Genomic DNA, 17,626 nt, shown 5'->3' with positions numbered 1-17,626 from the left:
AAAGAAAATCAGTTGCCGATGAAAAAACCAGTCACTGAGGAAGATGCTGAAGAATTTCTGAAAAAGATGAAAGCTCAAGATTATTCTGTTATAGATTAGTTGAGGAAAACACCTGATCAAATCTCTTTATTGTCATTACTCATACATTCTAAAGAACATCGTGAAGTGTTGACCAGAATTTTGAATGAGGCACATATTAGAAAATATTACAGTAGGTCACTTGGAAAAGATGGTCAATCGAATTTTTGAGGTAAATAGAATCACTTTCACTGTTGATGAATTGCCATTGGAAGGATCTGGACATAATAGGGCTCTAAATTTAACCCTGAAATGTGAAGAACACTATGTGAAGAGAGTCATGGTCGATGGAGGATCAGGTGTAGACATATGCCCTCTTTCCACTCTACAAAGCTTGAAAATCAACACTGATAGGATTCGTACCAACAATGTTTGTGTACGTGCATTTGATGGTGCAAAACGGGATACTCTTGGTGAAATATACTTAATAGTTACAATTGGACCAGCGGAGTTTGGAATCACTTTCCAAGTTATTGACATGGACACGTCTTACAATCTGCTTTTGGGTAGGCCATGGATCCACATGGCTAGAGCTGTGCACTCTACTCTACACCAAGTGGTTAAGTTTGAACATGACAAACAAGAAATCATTGTCCATGGTGAAGATGATCTCCCGATCACCCGAGATCCTTCAATACCATGCATTGAGGCTAAAAGAGGTTGTGAATCCCTCAACTATCACGCTTTAGAGATAATAATGATTAATCAGTTCTTAGAAGGAAATCCTATCCTCCAACCTCTTCTGTCCTCTACTTACATCATGGTGGTGGCTCAAATGGTACAAAATGGCTATGAACCAAGAAAGGGGTTAGGTTTGTCGTTGCAAGGGATTGTGAATCCTATCAGTCCAATGTGTAATCAAGATACATTCAGTTTGGGTTCCAATCCAATTAGATTTGATAGAAAATGGGCAAAATATCATAAAAGAAATGCTTGGAATCTGTCGAAGTCGATCCCCATATTGCTTAATCTTTCATTAAATCTCAAGGTGAACCGTGTCCAGACTTACCAATCCAAAATGATGTGGATGAAATGCGTTAAGGTATCAAGGAAATGTTTAATGAGGTAAATATGACTCAGAAGGGTGAGGGCACTAGTCATATGGATGTGCATTTTATCGGCCCGAATGTCCAACTCAATAATTGGAAAGCCACTCCTCTCCCAACAAAAAAGGAGTCATGGTAGTTTTTTTTGCTGTTTTTTTTAATTTTATTTTCCTTGGATTATTCTCAGGGTTGTAATTCACACATTCTAGTTGTTTCGCTTTATTGTTAACCCTTCTATCCTTTACCATTTAATGCAATAAAGTTCTAGTCATCTTCTGTGTTCCTACTCTTTCTAATATTTGCCATTTTATTTTCATTTCAGTTATGTTAACTTTAATAATATGATATGCATGCGGAGTTTACAATTAGATCCTAAAAAGTTGTCTGATCTCATAACAATGAATCCTAATTCTAAGGAATATGATAAAGATGAAGCTGATGAAGAAATTAAAAGGGGTTTGGATCAATTTGAAAATAAGCCTAAACCTAATTTAAGCGAAACAGAGGTGTTTAATTTGGGAACTCCCGAAGAAGTGAAAGAAATAAAGATAAGTATTCATGTCGATCAAACTATTCGAGACGACATAATTCAAGTTTTAATTGAATACAAAGATGTCTTCGCTTGGTCATATGATGACATGCCTGGGTTAAGTGCTGATTTGGTAGTTCACAAACTTCCCATACATCCTGATTTTCCACCTGTCCAACAAAAGCAGAGAAAATTTAAGGCAGATATGAGCGATAAAATCAAAGAGGAAATCATGAAACAACTGAATGCAAAAGTGATTAGGGTCGTCCAATACACTACTTGGTTGGCTAATGTTGTGCCAGTACCAAAAAAGGATGGAAAGATCAGAGTTTGTGTTGATTATCGAGATTTAAACAAAGCAAGTCCAAAAGAAAATTTTCCACTACCCAAAATTCATATCTTGGTTGACAATTGTGCTAAACACGAGATTCAATCTTCCGTGGACTGCTACGCCGGATATCACCAAATTCTCATGGATGAAAGAGACGCAGAAAAAACTGCTTTCACTACCCCGTGGGGTACATATTGTTATAGGGTCATGCTGTTTGGTCTAAAAAATGCAGGGGCAACCTACATGAGAGCTATGACCACAATATTCTATGACATGATGCATAACGAAGTTGAGGTATATGTCGATGATGTCATCATTAAGTCTAGAACGCAAATTGACCATGTGCGTGATCTAAGAAAATTTTTCGAAAGGTTGAGAAAGTACAATCTCAAGCTTAATCCGGCTAAATGTGCATTTGGAGTTCCATCTGGTAAGCTTTTGGGTTTTATAGTTAGCCGAAGAGGCATTGAATTAGACCCCTCCAAGATAAAGTCCATTCAAGAATTGCCACCTCCAAAAACCAGAACTGAAGTCATGAGTTTTCTGGGAAGATTAAACTATATCAGCCGATTCATCGCTCAACTCACTACTACATGCGAGCCGATATTCAAGTTATTGAAAAAGGATGCTGCTATTAAATGGACAAGTGAGTGTCAAAATGCTTTTGAAAAAATTAAGGAATATTTAGCAAATTCTCCGGTACTGGTCCCCCAGAGCTTGGTAGGCCTTTGTTTTTATACCTCTCGGTAACAGATAATTATTTTGGTTGCGTTCTAGGACAACATGACGTCACGGGAAAAAAGGAACAAGCCATGTATTACTTGAGCAAAAAGTTCACATCCTATGAAGCAAAGTACACTCTATTAGGAAAAACATGTTGTGCTTTAACTTAGGTCGCCCAAAAATTGAAGCACTATTTTTTGTCCCACACCACTTACCTCATATCTCGAATGGATCCTCTGAAATATATTTTTCAAAAAGCCATGCCGATGGGTAGGTTGGCAAAATGGCAGATTTTTCTTACCGAATTTGATTTTGTGTATGTTACTCGCACCGCCATGAAAACACAAGCATTGGCCGATCATCTGGCAGAGAATCCGATTGATGATGAATACGAACCCTTAAAGACATACTTCCCTGATGAAGAGATCAACTCTATTGAGGAAGAAATTCCTGATAATGACCCCGTATGGAAATTATATTTTGATGGGGCTGTCAACAAAAACGGAGTGGGAATTGGGGCAATTCTTATCTCACTAAGCGGTTGTCATTATCTTGCCACAGCACGACTTCAGTTCTTTTCTACCAACAACACAACAGAATATGAAGCTTGCATCATTGGTTTGAATATGCAATAAATCTGGGTGTACATGAGCTCTTAATCTTAGGGGATTCCGACTTGCTCATTTGACAAACTCGAGGCGAATGGGAAACTCGAGACATTAAGCTCATATCGTACAAACAATGTTTAGAAAATCTCATCAAAAAATTCAAGTCCATTGAATTTAGATATATTCCCAGGTTTCACAATGAGTTGGCTGATGCTTTGGCCACCCTAGCATCGATGCTTTCATACCCAGGTAATACCTCTATTGACCCGTTGGAAATCCAAGTTAGGGATCAACATGGTTATTACAATATAATTATGGTAGAGGAATATGGTGAGCCTTGATATCACGACATCAAACAGTTTATAAAAGCTAGAGAATATCCACTGCATGCTGATAGAGATCAAAAAAGAACTATTAGGCGACTCGCCAATGTGTTCTTCTTAAGTGGCGATATCTTAGATAAAAGGACTCCGGATTTGAATTTATTACCATGTGTGAATAATCAAGAGGCGGAAACAATTATGAATGAGGTACATTCAGGGGTATGTGGCCCACACATGAATGGTTACGTTCTAGCAAAAAAAATTATTCGGACAGGGTACTATTGGTTGACCATGGAGCGAGATTGCTTCCAATTTGTTCGCAAGTGCCATCAGTGCCAAATTCATAGCGACTTGATTCACTCACCCCTTTTAGAGTTGCATCCTATGTCTGCTCCGTGGCCATTTGTTACATAGGGAATAGACCTTATTGGGCCAATAGAGCCAAAAACATCTAACGGTCATCAGTTTATTTTAGTTGCCATCGATTACTTTACCAAATGGGTAGAAGCTGTCTCATTCAAATCAGTTACCAAGAAAGCGGTGGTGGACTTCGTTCATTCCAACATCATATGTCGTTTTGGCATACCAAAAATAATTACAGACAATGCAATGAATCTCAACAGCCATTTGATGAAGGAAGTTTGTGAGCAATTTAAAATTGTTCATCGTCATTCAACCCCTTATCGTCCCAAAGCAAATGGGGCTGTTGAAGCTGCGAATAAGAATATCAAGAAGATTCTTAGGAAAATGGTGCAAGGATCTAGGAAGTGGCATGAGAAATTACCCTTCGCTCTCATGGGATATCGCACGACTGTTCGTACGTCAGTCGGTGTAACTCCTTACTTATTGGTTTATGGAACTGAGGCTGTCATACCCGCAGAAGTTGAAGTCCCTTCTCTTCGAACCATTGTTGAAGCAGAAATCGAGGATAAAGAATGGGTTAAATCGAGGTTAGAACAATTAGCACTGATAGAAGAAAAACGATTGACATCAATTTGTTTTGGTCAATTATATCAGCAGAGGATGGCTCGGGCATATAATAAGAAAGTACGCCCAAGGAATTTTGAAGTGGGTCAACTTGTTGTGAAACGTATCCTTCCCCACCAAGACGAGGCCAAGGGAAAGTTTTCTCCAAATTGGCAAGGCCCTTATGTTATTAAGCAAGTGTTATCCAAAGGAGCTTTGGAATTGGCGGATATGGAGGGAAAGGCAATTGACACAATTGTCAATGCAGATTCGATCAAGAGATACTACATTTAGCTCTCCTTCTCATTCTTATGATGAGAAGATAAAAATGTATCCTCTTTTATCTCAAACACCACTGGTCTGGTGTTTAAAAATAAAAATAAAAACTAAAAAAAAAAGAAAAAAAAAACTAAAAAAAAAATTATTAAAAAAAAAGCACGGAAAGTTCATTGAACTACGTTTGACCTGATTTCTAAAAGGATACGTAGGCAGCCCTTCATTAGGGTTCGGTCTAGTCACTCAATAAAAAGATAATCATGTTCTTCAGTTCTCTAAAGGTAGAGACATTATGTTGGTGAACTATGGAAAAGATGAAGAAGAGAGTGTTGTGAAAACCCTTACGGGCACTATAAGACGATGGTTTGGTGAAAAATCATGAAAGATGTTACTGATCAAATGATGACATTTTGTCTGGACATGAGCGCAATCATGATAAAAGTCAAGCTTAGACTGAAAGGTGCAACATTGTTTCCTGAGATTCAGACAACTCGAAAAAGATCAAACGTTCGGTCCAATTGCATGTCATGTTTCAAAGTTGTCATGTACTTTCAGATAAGATTCTTTTCACTCATTTAAACATTTTCTTATTTATCTTCTACTTCTAAAGACACAATTTTCCTTCATAACCCTTTTATTCGTGTCATTATTGCTTGTGTTTCTTTGAGTTTTTATTTTTCTTTCTCAGTATCGACTCGTGTCAAGTGAGAAAATCAAATTAAATCAGCAAAATTGACTACGGTATTTCCAGTTGAATGTTGGGAACATGCACCATATTGGCTAGGGTTGTGAACCTATCGAGATAATAAATATCATAAATCTATACCGAGTGAAAATATATAAAGCAAAAGAGTCGCTTGGGAACGAATGAACCACACAACATGCACAAAATGGTGATGAGTTAGAATGTCCATGAAAAGTGTTTCAAGGAAAGATAAGGACTGTTTTGAAAACATCTACAAGATATTCGCACAATCATCAATGGGATGAATCTTCCAAGCGGGGCGGATCCAGAAGTCAAGCTTTACAAAATATTCAAAGTCATGAACCAACCACTATGTAGGAAAATTAACAATACATTTCTTTGACTTAAAACAGGTATAAGGCAAAATCATGTAAATAGTTTGCGAGAGACAAACGCCGCGATGGTAAGTTCTTGAATCTTTACTTTCCATATAATATGCGTGATAAAATAATAATAACAATAAAAATGATTTTTTTATTGAATCTGGGGCATATTATATTATTTTTAGTTTGTTCAATGTACAAATAAAAATAAAATAAAATAACGATAACCCCTGGTTGCATATAGGGAACAATAACCCCTATCCTAATTTTTTCTTCACAAGGCACAATAACCCCTATCATTTTTTTTTGTCTTCACAGGGCCTAATAATCCCTGGTTTCATATAGGGCACAATAACCTCTATCCTATTTTTCATGTCTTCACAGGGCACAATAACTCCTGGATTGCATATAGGGCACGATAACCCCTATCATTTTTCATGTCTTCACAGGGCACAATAACCACTGGATTACATATAGGGCACAATAACCCCTATCATTTTTTTTTATGTCTTCACAGGGCACAATAACCCCTGGTTGCATATAGGGCACAATAACCCTATCATTTTTTTCTTCACAGGGCACAATAACCCCTGGATTACATATAGGGCACAATAACCCCTATCATTTTTTTTATGTCTTCACAGGGCACAATAACCCCTGGTTGCATATAGGGCACAACAACCCCTATTTTATTTTTCATGTCTTCAGAGGACACAATAACCCCTTGATTGCATATAGGGCACAATAACCCCTATCATTTTTCTTCAAAAGGCACAATAATCTCTGGTTGCATATAGGGCACAATAACCCCCTATTTTATTTTTCATGTCTTCAGAGGGTGCAATAACCTCTTGATTGCATATAGGGCACAATAACCCCTATTTTAATTTTCATGTCTTCACAGGGCACAATAACCCCTGATTGAAATTTGGGTACAAAACTCCCTTTGGTCTTTTTTTTTTACATTCTGTAATAGGCTATAAAAACATTATTTTTATTATTAGTATAGACTTTTATAGTTTTCATCAATAACTCACAAAATTTCCTAGTGCAAACTAGGTAGAAAAATTTGTTTTGTGTGCAGGTTTCTACATAGCACACAAATTTGCAGTTCAAAAATAATAGAATTCATCCTTTCAAGAAAATAAGTTTTCAAGAATATCATGCGGAAAAACGTCAGTAGCTGAAGTCAAGTCATGAAGTTTCAAGTCTTAAACTCAGAAGTCCAGAGCAAAGTTCGGAATAGATGAACCTACCCAAAGAGGGTGAAGCGACATCTGAGAATCCAAAATGAAGACTTAGCACTATCGGAATAGATAGGATTTCGTATCTTTCCTTCTACATTTTGTTTTTTTATGTAATAGCTGGAGCTACGAATCGGAATCTCGACAAAACCTCACTCGACTACCTAACTCATTGGAACTACGCCTGGCTCCTTATCATCTCAACATATGATAGGTAGTTTTTAAAAGTTAGGACACAGTCAAACCTCTTCTCTACTGTAATTTTTTCACATAAATATTTCAGTAAAACATTAGTCACATTGTTCACGTCTTTGCATGAAAACTCTTAATGTCTTCAAGCAAACAGGGGCATACTGTGAACACCTAATTTTTTACCAAAATATAAAGAGTCAAACACTAATTTTTAAAAAAGGGTTATATTTAAAATAAATAAAAAATAAATAAATTGTGTAAATTACTTTAATAATAAAAATTATGAATTTATGGTATTTGTTTTAAATCTTCAACTTTTAATTAGTTTAAAAATAATGGTAGAAGAAGAAAAAAGGGGAGTCCTAAATATTCAAATTACCTTCCCCTTATCCTAATTATTCCCAACTTCCTAACTTATTTTACTAAAAAAATCTCATCCCATTTATTTTTTATTTTTTTTCTTCTCTCTCTCTCTTTGGACGTTCATTTCACTTTTTTTTATTTAATTTTCTATTATTATTATTTATTTATTTTATATCCATCCTTATCTCAACCCCAATCCCCTCAACAATATTTAAAATTAAATCCTAATCCAGCTCTATTAAGTTCCTTTTAATTAGCACCAAACTCTCAACCAAAATTATTATTAAAAAACATGTTCAATTGAAATATAGAGAACACACAGATACAGAGAAAAACAGAGAGGAAAAGAGAGAAATACAGAGAGAAATATATAGAGCAAACACAAAGAGAAGAAAAGTGAGTCATTCTTTTGAGAATTAGGTCAGCGTTAGAGTTTTTTTTGTCGTGGTTCCAAATTCGTGACTCAAATCAGTAGATCATAGAAGTTATTTTTCGTGATATTCATCTTCACAGCGGGGTAATTCTAAACTCTTGCATTATTTAAATGTAATGTTGTATGAAAATTTGAATATAATAATATGAAGTTCTTTGAATCGTATGTTATCATTATGCAATATCAATATGTGATGCATGTTAAGATTTTTTTTTTCTCGATCTGAAAAATGAGAAATAAAAAAATGTTTCTTGCTAAAAAATAATATGAAAATAAAATATGTATCATACATTTTTGTATTATTATTATTGTCTAAACTTTTATTAGATGCAATTTAAATGATTTTGTAATTTAATAAGTTAATGTTCTTCTAGAGCCTAGTTTTTTACTAAAAATAAAAATAAAATTTATAAACTTGTTACACTAGGATGTAAACTAATTTTTTTTAATTGATTAGTAATTAAAAGAAAAACTTATGTGTAATGCGTTTTTTTACACATTATTTGGATTAAAAATTATCTTTAGAATAAGTACAAGATAGTTATCTAATTCGAATTATCAAAGTTTATCATTGAGAAAATACATAAATATTATTTAGAGTCATAACTAAAATTAAAAATAATGAGAAAGAGTAAAAAAAAATGAATGAAAAACCAGAGGAATAAAAAAAAAAGAAAAAAGAAGGTAGCATAAAAAAAAACAGAAACAGAAAAAAAAACAGAAACAGAAACAAAAAAGAAGTAGAGGAAAGGAGAATAAAAAAAAATAAAAAAATATAAAACTAATAAAATAAAAAGTAGAACCTAAAAAAAACGTAAAATAAAAAAAGGAGGTAACAAAAAAGAAAAACCACAAGAATAAAAAAAACAAAACAAAAGAAGACAGCATTAAAAAATAAGATATATAAAAAAGAAACAGAAAATAATAGAAAAAAAAGAACGTGAAAAATGAAAAAAGAAAAAGAAAAAGAAGAGAAGCAAAAAATAATTATAAAATATATAGAACAAGAAATTAAAAAAAAAAGAATGAAAAAAAAAGAACGTAAAAAAGAAGAGTAACAAAATCTATAAAAATAAAATAAAAAAGGAGAAGAAGACAAATTTTATAAATAAAATAAAAAAAAGTTAATAAAACAGAAAGTTAATAAAAAAAAAGGAAAATAGAAATAAAATAATAACAAAAAAGTTAACAAAAAGGTAAGTTTTTTATAAAAATAAAGTAAAAAAAAAAAGAAGATAAAAAGTGAGTTCAAGAGAATGTCAACGAAAAGTAAAAAACTACTTTATTATAAAAAAAATAAAAAAATACCAAAGATAATTAAAAGAACGTGCAGCATTAAAAAAAAATTTATTTGTAAAATTAATAGTAAATCTCTCAAAATTTTACCTCTCGTTTAAAAATGTAACTAAAATAAAATAATCCTCAAATTACTCAAACACTAAAATTTCTTTTCTATATAAATTCTACTTTCAAAATATAAACATACACACACAAATACACACAAATGTTAATAAAAATAATTTAAAATAAATGGATTTTTCAAGTTTAAAATTAATGGACGTATGCATAAAAAAAATAAGATCATTTCATATAAATTAGTCAGTTTCAAATAAGTTAAACAATAATTTGGGTAAATAAAAATTTATTATTAAGTTTAAATAATATAATATCCGAAATTAAGTCAAGTCATATCAAAGTTAATAAAGCAACCGTGCTAGAACCACGGGATTCGAGGGGTGCCTAACACCTTCCCCTCGGTCAACAGAATTCCTTACCCGAATTTCTAGTTTGCAGACCAATATAAGATAGAGTCAAATTTCTTTTTGATTAGGGATTTAAATAAGGTGACTTGTAACATCAAAACTCAATTCCAAGTGGCGACTCTGAATAGTAATTATCCCTTTTCAAAATGTTACTTTAATTGGAAAAACTCTTTTTTTTCTTTCAAAAAAATTCAAAACAAATAAAAATAAAAAATATTGAGATTTGAGAAAAAAAAGGGGTGTGACAGTTTCGACACGGTATTTTTGGATCGGAGTGTCACGTTTTGACACGGTATTCTTTAATCGGAGTGTCACGTTCCGACACGATAATGATTGGAACAAAGTGTTACGTTCCGACACAGTAACATTAAAGGAAAAGAATATTGAATTAACTTAATAAACTCAATCTCAAAGAACCCATTTCCCAAATGAGCGTGGCGTGGAGGCATGAGTCCTCATGGGTGTGCTTAATATTGTGATTGATTATGTAGTCATTTGTTCATGTTGTTTGTTGTCTACCACCTGTTAAGTGTCATATTTGAGTTCATACTATTATTCATTGTATATTAATTTCTATTTTGGGTTGGATGATGATATCTACTCAGTAAATATTGTCTCGTACTGAGCCCTTTGTTTTCCTTTTATAGAGTGCAACGAGTGTACATTATGACTTCGAATTGCCCTCAGCTTTAGTCAACCTCCAGCATATCAGGTTCAAGGGTGAGCTATTCATTCAAGAGCTTGTTGGATTCTCTTGGTCATGGAATAATGTCCTTAGTTTTCAAACATAAACTATTTTATTCATTTACTTTGGTGTCTTTGATACTCTTAGACTTTGTAATTGGAGATTAGATGTCCTTGTTGTGATGACTTTTAGGTTTTGGAAAACAATATTAATCAGATTTTGAGCTTCCGCATTATTCTTGTATAATATAATTTAAGGTTAAATTCATTGGTTCGCCCACTTAGTTAGTTAAGTATGGGTGTCACTCACGACTCGATTTGGGTCGTGACATGTTTGAAATTATTTAGTGGGGGTAATAGGACGGTTGCAAAGTTAAAATGTCTTTTTAAAAATTCGAAACAAATTCAGTGGTTACTTTATGTCTTTAATATTCGAAAAAGAAAGTGTGTAGTGTATGCTTTAGAGAAGTTGTGATTATGATTGTGATTGTAATTATCAATTTCTTTTTCAATTATTCGTAGTTGTACTTTAGAATTTTAGAATGAAATATAATTTAATAATAAATAAAGAATTTCAATTTTTTTTATATAAAATGAAAATTATATAGGATGACTATTTGGAAAAAAACAAAGAAAAGATTTAGATTATAAAATGAGAAAATTAAAACAAAATAGAAATAATAATGTTACATTGAGAAGAGAAGAAAATTATTTTTTAGAAAGTAAGATAGAGAATAGGTTGGAGTTGGTTGACTAAAAAACATAGAACTCTATATTTGGAGTGTAGGGTTGTCTGAGAAAGGATTGATTGTCCAAGTTTTTTTTAATTCCTTGACTCTTTCAGTTCGTTGTTCTCTGAATTTACCTTTCACCATTGTCTCTGTTTACGCTCTCCCTTAATTTTTATATGTGATAACATTCAATTCTAGTGGATGTGTTGTTTCAGTTTTAGAAATTAAGGTTTAGTTCTGTTGTAATATCAATAAGAAGCTTTTATAGAATAAAATTGACTTTACTGAAGGCTATTGTGAATTCGTCTAAGTCTTTGACTCTTTTATTAACATACTTTTTACATGTGACTTTTTTTGTCAATTTTCTTGGCATTAAGAAAAACTGGTAGAGAATACAAGAAAGCTATGTCAGCAAAATTCTCACAAGTTATTACGTAATATACTTATATTTTGTCAATTTGTGAAATTATCATATTTTGCTTTTTTTTGATTTCCCCCTTCTTTTGATGTAAGTTCACTACATAGACTTCTCTGTGCTAAAATTAAATGAAAGGAGAAGTCCTCAATGATTTAAGTAATTTAGGATTTTTGTAATGTTTACTTTGGGGTTATACTTTTTCTAGATGAATTTGCAGCGTATTGATTATTATGCCTAGTAAAATATCATAATAATGCCTAAAGCAATTTATATATGCAGTAATAAAAATACAGATCAATGATTTATGCAAGTCCTATTACAGATGTTATAAACACATAAATTTATATCTGAATCTAAAAGAAAGTTGATTAACTTTTTGGAATTAATTTCGAATTCAGTAGGTCTCAATTGGTTAGAGACCCATGCTGATAACGTGTTGTAAAATAAGAGGAAGATACAATAATACTAAACAAGAAATGAAAGATAAATGTTATTGAGAAGTATAAAGTGGAGAATATTATTTAAACTCTTCAAGTTTATCATTCACAAGGGTGAAGCATGCCCTTTTATAGGATGTAAAATCATCCGTTTACAATGCTACACAAAATACATTAAAAGATAATTAAGTAATGCATTAATGAGACATTATGTTAGGAATAGATTGAATAGAAACATTCACACAATTAAATTAATCTATAACAATTTTAATTTTTTTTTACCAAACGCTATCATCCTAGTCAAAAAGCAAAGGTATTGTTAGTTACCCAATAAGATATTATAATTCTAATTCCTTTGGAAACAAAAATAAAAAGAAGTTAAATTGTTGAAAGAACATCAACAAAAAATGAATAGATATATAAATAAATAAATGTTACTCTTTTTTTTAGTTAAACGACCCTTGAGGTGGGTCAGGGGCTGAGCAATACCCCCCGGTTTTATTATAAATAACAAAAAAAAAAAATACAAGGAGGGGGGCATAAACCTTACCTCCTACCTAAGATGGTTTGGAGTCAACTTCCCAAAGTAAGTCAACTCTTCCCCTTACAAAAAGATGTAATCAAAATACTAAGCACTAATGAGAGGACTCCTCCCAATACACCGTATCTAGAAAACATAAACTAGGGAGACTCTCCCTTTACAAGAAAACCTATAATTAAATTAGTCTATTCAAAGTAGCTATAATTTTAATTATAGCTAAGTTGAAAAGAAGTGAGAATAATCAAGGAGGTTATCTTTTGGTCTTCTTCCTTCTAAAGCTACGCATCTGCAACAAGTCAAGGTGATAGTATGATCTTGCTTCCTTAGGCATTTGTTGGATGTTGAAGTTGTAACGACTTGTTTAGTCGTTTTGAGCAGCAGATTTTATTTCTGGAAAAACTGGCTGAGACGACGGAACTCACGACGGACCGTCGAGGCGGTCTCGTTCCAAAACACTTAGAATTCTGAAATTTGGGTACTGAAATCGACTCTCTGAACTTCGTGACGAAGTGGCAGGACGGAATGTCTCAGGCATGACGGGCCGTCACAGGCATGACGGGCCGTCACAGGCCCTTCAGTAAATTCGAGTCTCTGAACTCTGTGACGGAAGCAGCAGGACGGACCATCGCAGGCACGACGGCCCGTCACAGGCTGCGTAATCCCAGGCGGGGTCGGATTTCTTTAAATGTTTTAAGGGACGTTTTGGACTATTCTTGCTATAATTATAAATTTAGTGGGTTAATGTTAATAATTTAACTACTTGAGGGTTAAAAGAAGTAACCTTGAGTTAGTTAGTGGGTTAAACTCATCATCTTTCATACTTAATTATATGCTAATTAGGGTAAAAGAAAGAGGTTTTGAATAAGAAAAAGAAAAGAACAGAAAGAGAGGGAGAAACGATCGAGAGAGAGAGAGGGAGACGAAGAGGAAAGCAATGATCTTGAGGAAATTGCTTGCTTGATCACGAATCTTCGGTGGAGGTAGGTTATGGTTTTTATACTATTCGTAGTTAACTCTTAATAGCGAATGATATGTGTTGGGTTGTATTGTAAAGTCTTCTATATGCTTAATTGTATGCTTGCATGAATATGATTATATAATTGTGATGAAATAAGCATGATGAAGCTATTGAATCCCAAATCTTGAAAACTCCAATCTTGAAAATCCCTTGTTAATGATGATGTCTTGGTATAAAAGAAGGCTTGATGAACTAAAGTAATGAGATTGATGATGCCTTGGTATAAAAGAAGGCTTGATGAATTAACAGAATAAGATTAGTGGAGCGGGTGTCACGAACCGACACGTAGAATTAGGGGATCGGGTGTAACGAACCGACACGTAGAATTAGGGGATCGGGTGTCATGAACCGACATGTAGAAGTAGGGTATCGGGTGTCACGAACCGACACGTAGAATTAGGGGATCGGGTGTCACGAACCGACACGTAGAACTAGGGGATCGGGTGTCACAAATCGACATGTAGAATTAGGGGATCGGAGTGTCACGTTCCGACACATAGTAGTAGGGGAGCGGAGTGTCACGTGCCGAAACAAGAGGAATAAAGATAATGAATCTTGGAATTATGTTAATAAATTCGAACGAAAAGAACCTATTTCTCAAATGAGTATGATATGGAGGCTTGAGTCCTCATGAGGGTACTTGACGTTATTTATCAAAGATTCTTGTACATGTTGTCGCTACAAATTCAGTATTGTAGTTGATTTATGATATGATATGATATATATTGTTTTCTATTTTGAGTTGGCCGATGATATCTACTTAGTACCCGTGTTTTGTACTGACCCCTACTTGTATGTTTCTTTCCTTGCTATTTGTGGAGTGCAGCAAACGTGCCGTCGTCTTCAAGTCAACCGCAACTCTAGCTAGTCTTCATTACACCGGATTTCAGGGTGAGCTAACGCTTCTAGCTTGGACTGGATCTTCTTCTTCATGTCTCGATGCCTTGAAGTTCCGGCATGGACTAGCTTTTTATTTATTCTAAGCTTTCTAGATACTCTAGCTTTAGTAATTTGAGGATAGATGTTCTTGTGATGATGACTTCCAGATTTTGGGGATAATAATAGTTGTCGAGTTTTTAGAAGTTATTTAATTGATTTTCATTAATGAGTTTAAGTCTTCCGCATTATATTGTGTTATTATATTCGAAATGTTGGGTTTTGTATTGATTGGTTCACTCACATAGGAGGGTAAGTGTGGGTGCCAGTCGCGGCTCGATTTGGGTCGTGACAAACTTGGTATCAGAGCATTAGGTTCGTTGGTCTCATCACACAAGAACGAGTCTAGTAAAGTCTTAAGGAACGGTAGGGGGACACCTTTACTTTTCTTTGAGAGGCTATAAGACTTTAGGAAAATTCCATTCTTTCTTTCCTTCTTTCGTGCTATTACTTGGATCCAATTGGTATCTAGGTGATACAAATTGGTATCTGACCATCTTCACTCTATTTCGCAGATGGTTAGAACTAGAGCAACAACCGCGCCAACATCAACATCGGCAAGACAAGATGCATCTGAGCCAGCCACTGAGACTGTAGCTCAAAGAGGAGCAGTGGCAAGAGGCCGCGGTAGAGGTCGCGGGAGGACGTCCTCTAGAGGAAGAGGACGAACGCCTGGCCCATCTAGTACTAGGGCGGTGACTCCTCCACCGACTGAGGAAGTAGTAAGAGAAGGGGAGGATGGGGAAAATGAACAAGTACAGAATGAGGAATTACCACCCCAACCTACCCCAAAGATGATCAATCAGGTTCTTGCTTATCTTAGCGGGTTATCTGATCAAGGCCAAGCGCCTCCAGTGTTTTCTGCACCAGCACCTCAGGCTCCGGAGGTACAATATGCGGCTACTGTGGCTCCCCGCATGGATGCCTCATTGGAAATAGGCCCGTTTTCTCATCTGACTACAGGGCCTATAATGACAAATGATCAGCATGAACTTTTCAGTAAGTTCTTGAAATTGAAACCTCCAGTCTTCAAGGGTGCTGAATCTGAGGATGCCTACGATTTTCTGGTTGACTGTCACGAGCTACTACACAAGATGGGTATAGTAGAATGGTTTGGTGTTGAGTTTGTGACTTATCAATTTCAAGGGAACGCCAAAATGTGGTGGCGGTCACATGTTGAGTGTCAACCAACAGAGGCACCACCTATGACTTGGGCATCATTCTCTAGCTTGTTTATGGAGAAGTATATCCCCCGGACTCTGAGGGATAGGAAAAGAGATGAGTTCTTGATCCTAGAGCAAGCTAGGATGTCGGTTACTGCATATGAGGCTAAGTTTCATGCATTATCCAGGTATGCCACCCAACTATGTTTCAGTCCACAAGAGCGGATTCGCCGTTTTGTGAAGGGGTTGAGACCAGAGTTGCGAATTTCATCCTTACAGGTAGCGGCTACAGCGAAATCTTTTCAAGAAGTGGTAGACTTCGTGATAGAGTTAGAGGGAGTGAAGCCAAATGACTTCACCATGGCAACGACATCAAAAAGGTTTCTAAAGGGAGGTGAGTTTAATGGTTCTTACTCTAGAGGACAGGGTTCAGGAGGTTACTCAGTCTGACCAATTCAGTCTTCACTACAGACTGTAGTTGGGGGTCCACCTCAGACTGGTCAACACTTCTCTGAGAGACCTATGCTTGACTCCAGGGAGTGTTATGGATGTGGGGAGACTGGACATATTAGGAGGAATTGTCCAAAACAGAGTTATAGACCCCCAATAGCTAGAGGTAGAGGTGGTCATGGTAGAGGCCGTTATTCTGGAGAACGCGGTGGCCGAAGTAATGGTAGGCACCAAAACGGCCGGGGTAACGGACAAACTGGAGCCACTACAGCACAACATGGTAGGGGCAAGGGGCAGACAGGTGATAGGGCCCATTGTTATGCTTTCCCTGGGAGATCTGAAGCGGAGACATCTGATGCTGTCATCACAGGTAATCTTTTGGTTTGTGATTGCATGGCTTCTGTATTGTTTGATCCTGGATCCACATTTTCTTATGTATCTTCCTCATTTGCTTATGGTCTTAATTTACATTGTGAATTGCTTGACATGCCTATTCGTGTTTCTACTCCGGTGGGTGAGTCTGTGATAGTTGAAAAAGTACATAGGTCTTGTTTGGTGACTTTTGTGGGGAGCAATACTTATGTAGACTTGGTTATCTTAGAAATGGTTGATGTTGATGTAATTCTGGGTATGACTTGGCTTTCTCCGAATTTTGCGATCTTGGATTGTAATGCTAAAACTGTGACGTTAGCCAAGCCTGGGACAGATCTGTTATTATGGGAGGGCGACTACACTTCCACTCCGGTTCGTATCATCTCCTTTATTTGTGCTAAGAGAATGGTTAGTAAAGGGTGTTTAACTTTCTTGGCACATCTCAGGGATGACACTACCCAAGTACCTTCAATTGAGTCGGTTTCGGTAGTCCGTGAGTTTCTAGATGTGTTCCCTGCAGATCTTCCTGGTATGCCACCGGATAGAGATATTGACTTTTGCATCGATCTAGAACCGGGTACTCGCCCCATTTCTATACCCCCTTATAGAATGGCTCCCGCGGAGTTAAGAGAGTTAAAGGCCCAACTTCAAGAGTTGTTGAGCAAAGACTTCATTAGACCAAGTGCATCTCCTTGGGGTGCTCTGGTGTTATTTGTGAAGAAGAAGGATGGGAGTTTTCGGATGTGCATAGACTACCGGCAGTTGAACAAGGTAACTATTAAGACCAAGTATCCCATTCCTCGCATAGATGACTTGTTCGATCATTTACAAGTGCTTGTGTCTTCTCTAAGATTGACTTGAGATCCGGTTATCATCAATTGAAAATACGGGTAACGGATGTGCCAAAGACTGCTTTTCGAACCAGGTATGGGC

Source organism: Solanum lycopersicum, chromosome 7 (genome assembly GCF_036512215.1).
Source record: "Solanum lycopersicum chromosome 7, SLM_r2.1".
In the NCBI taxonomy this organism is placed as follows: Eukaryota; Viridiplantae; Streptophyta; class Magnoliopsida; order Solanales; family Solanaceae; genus Solanum; species Solanum lycopersicum.
This window is presented reverse-complemented; position numbering follows the sequence as displayed.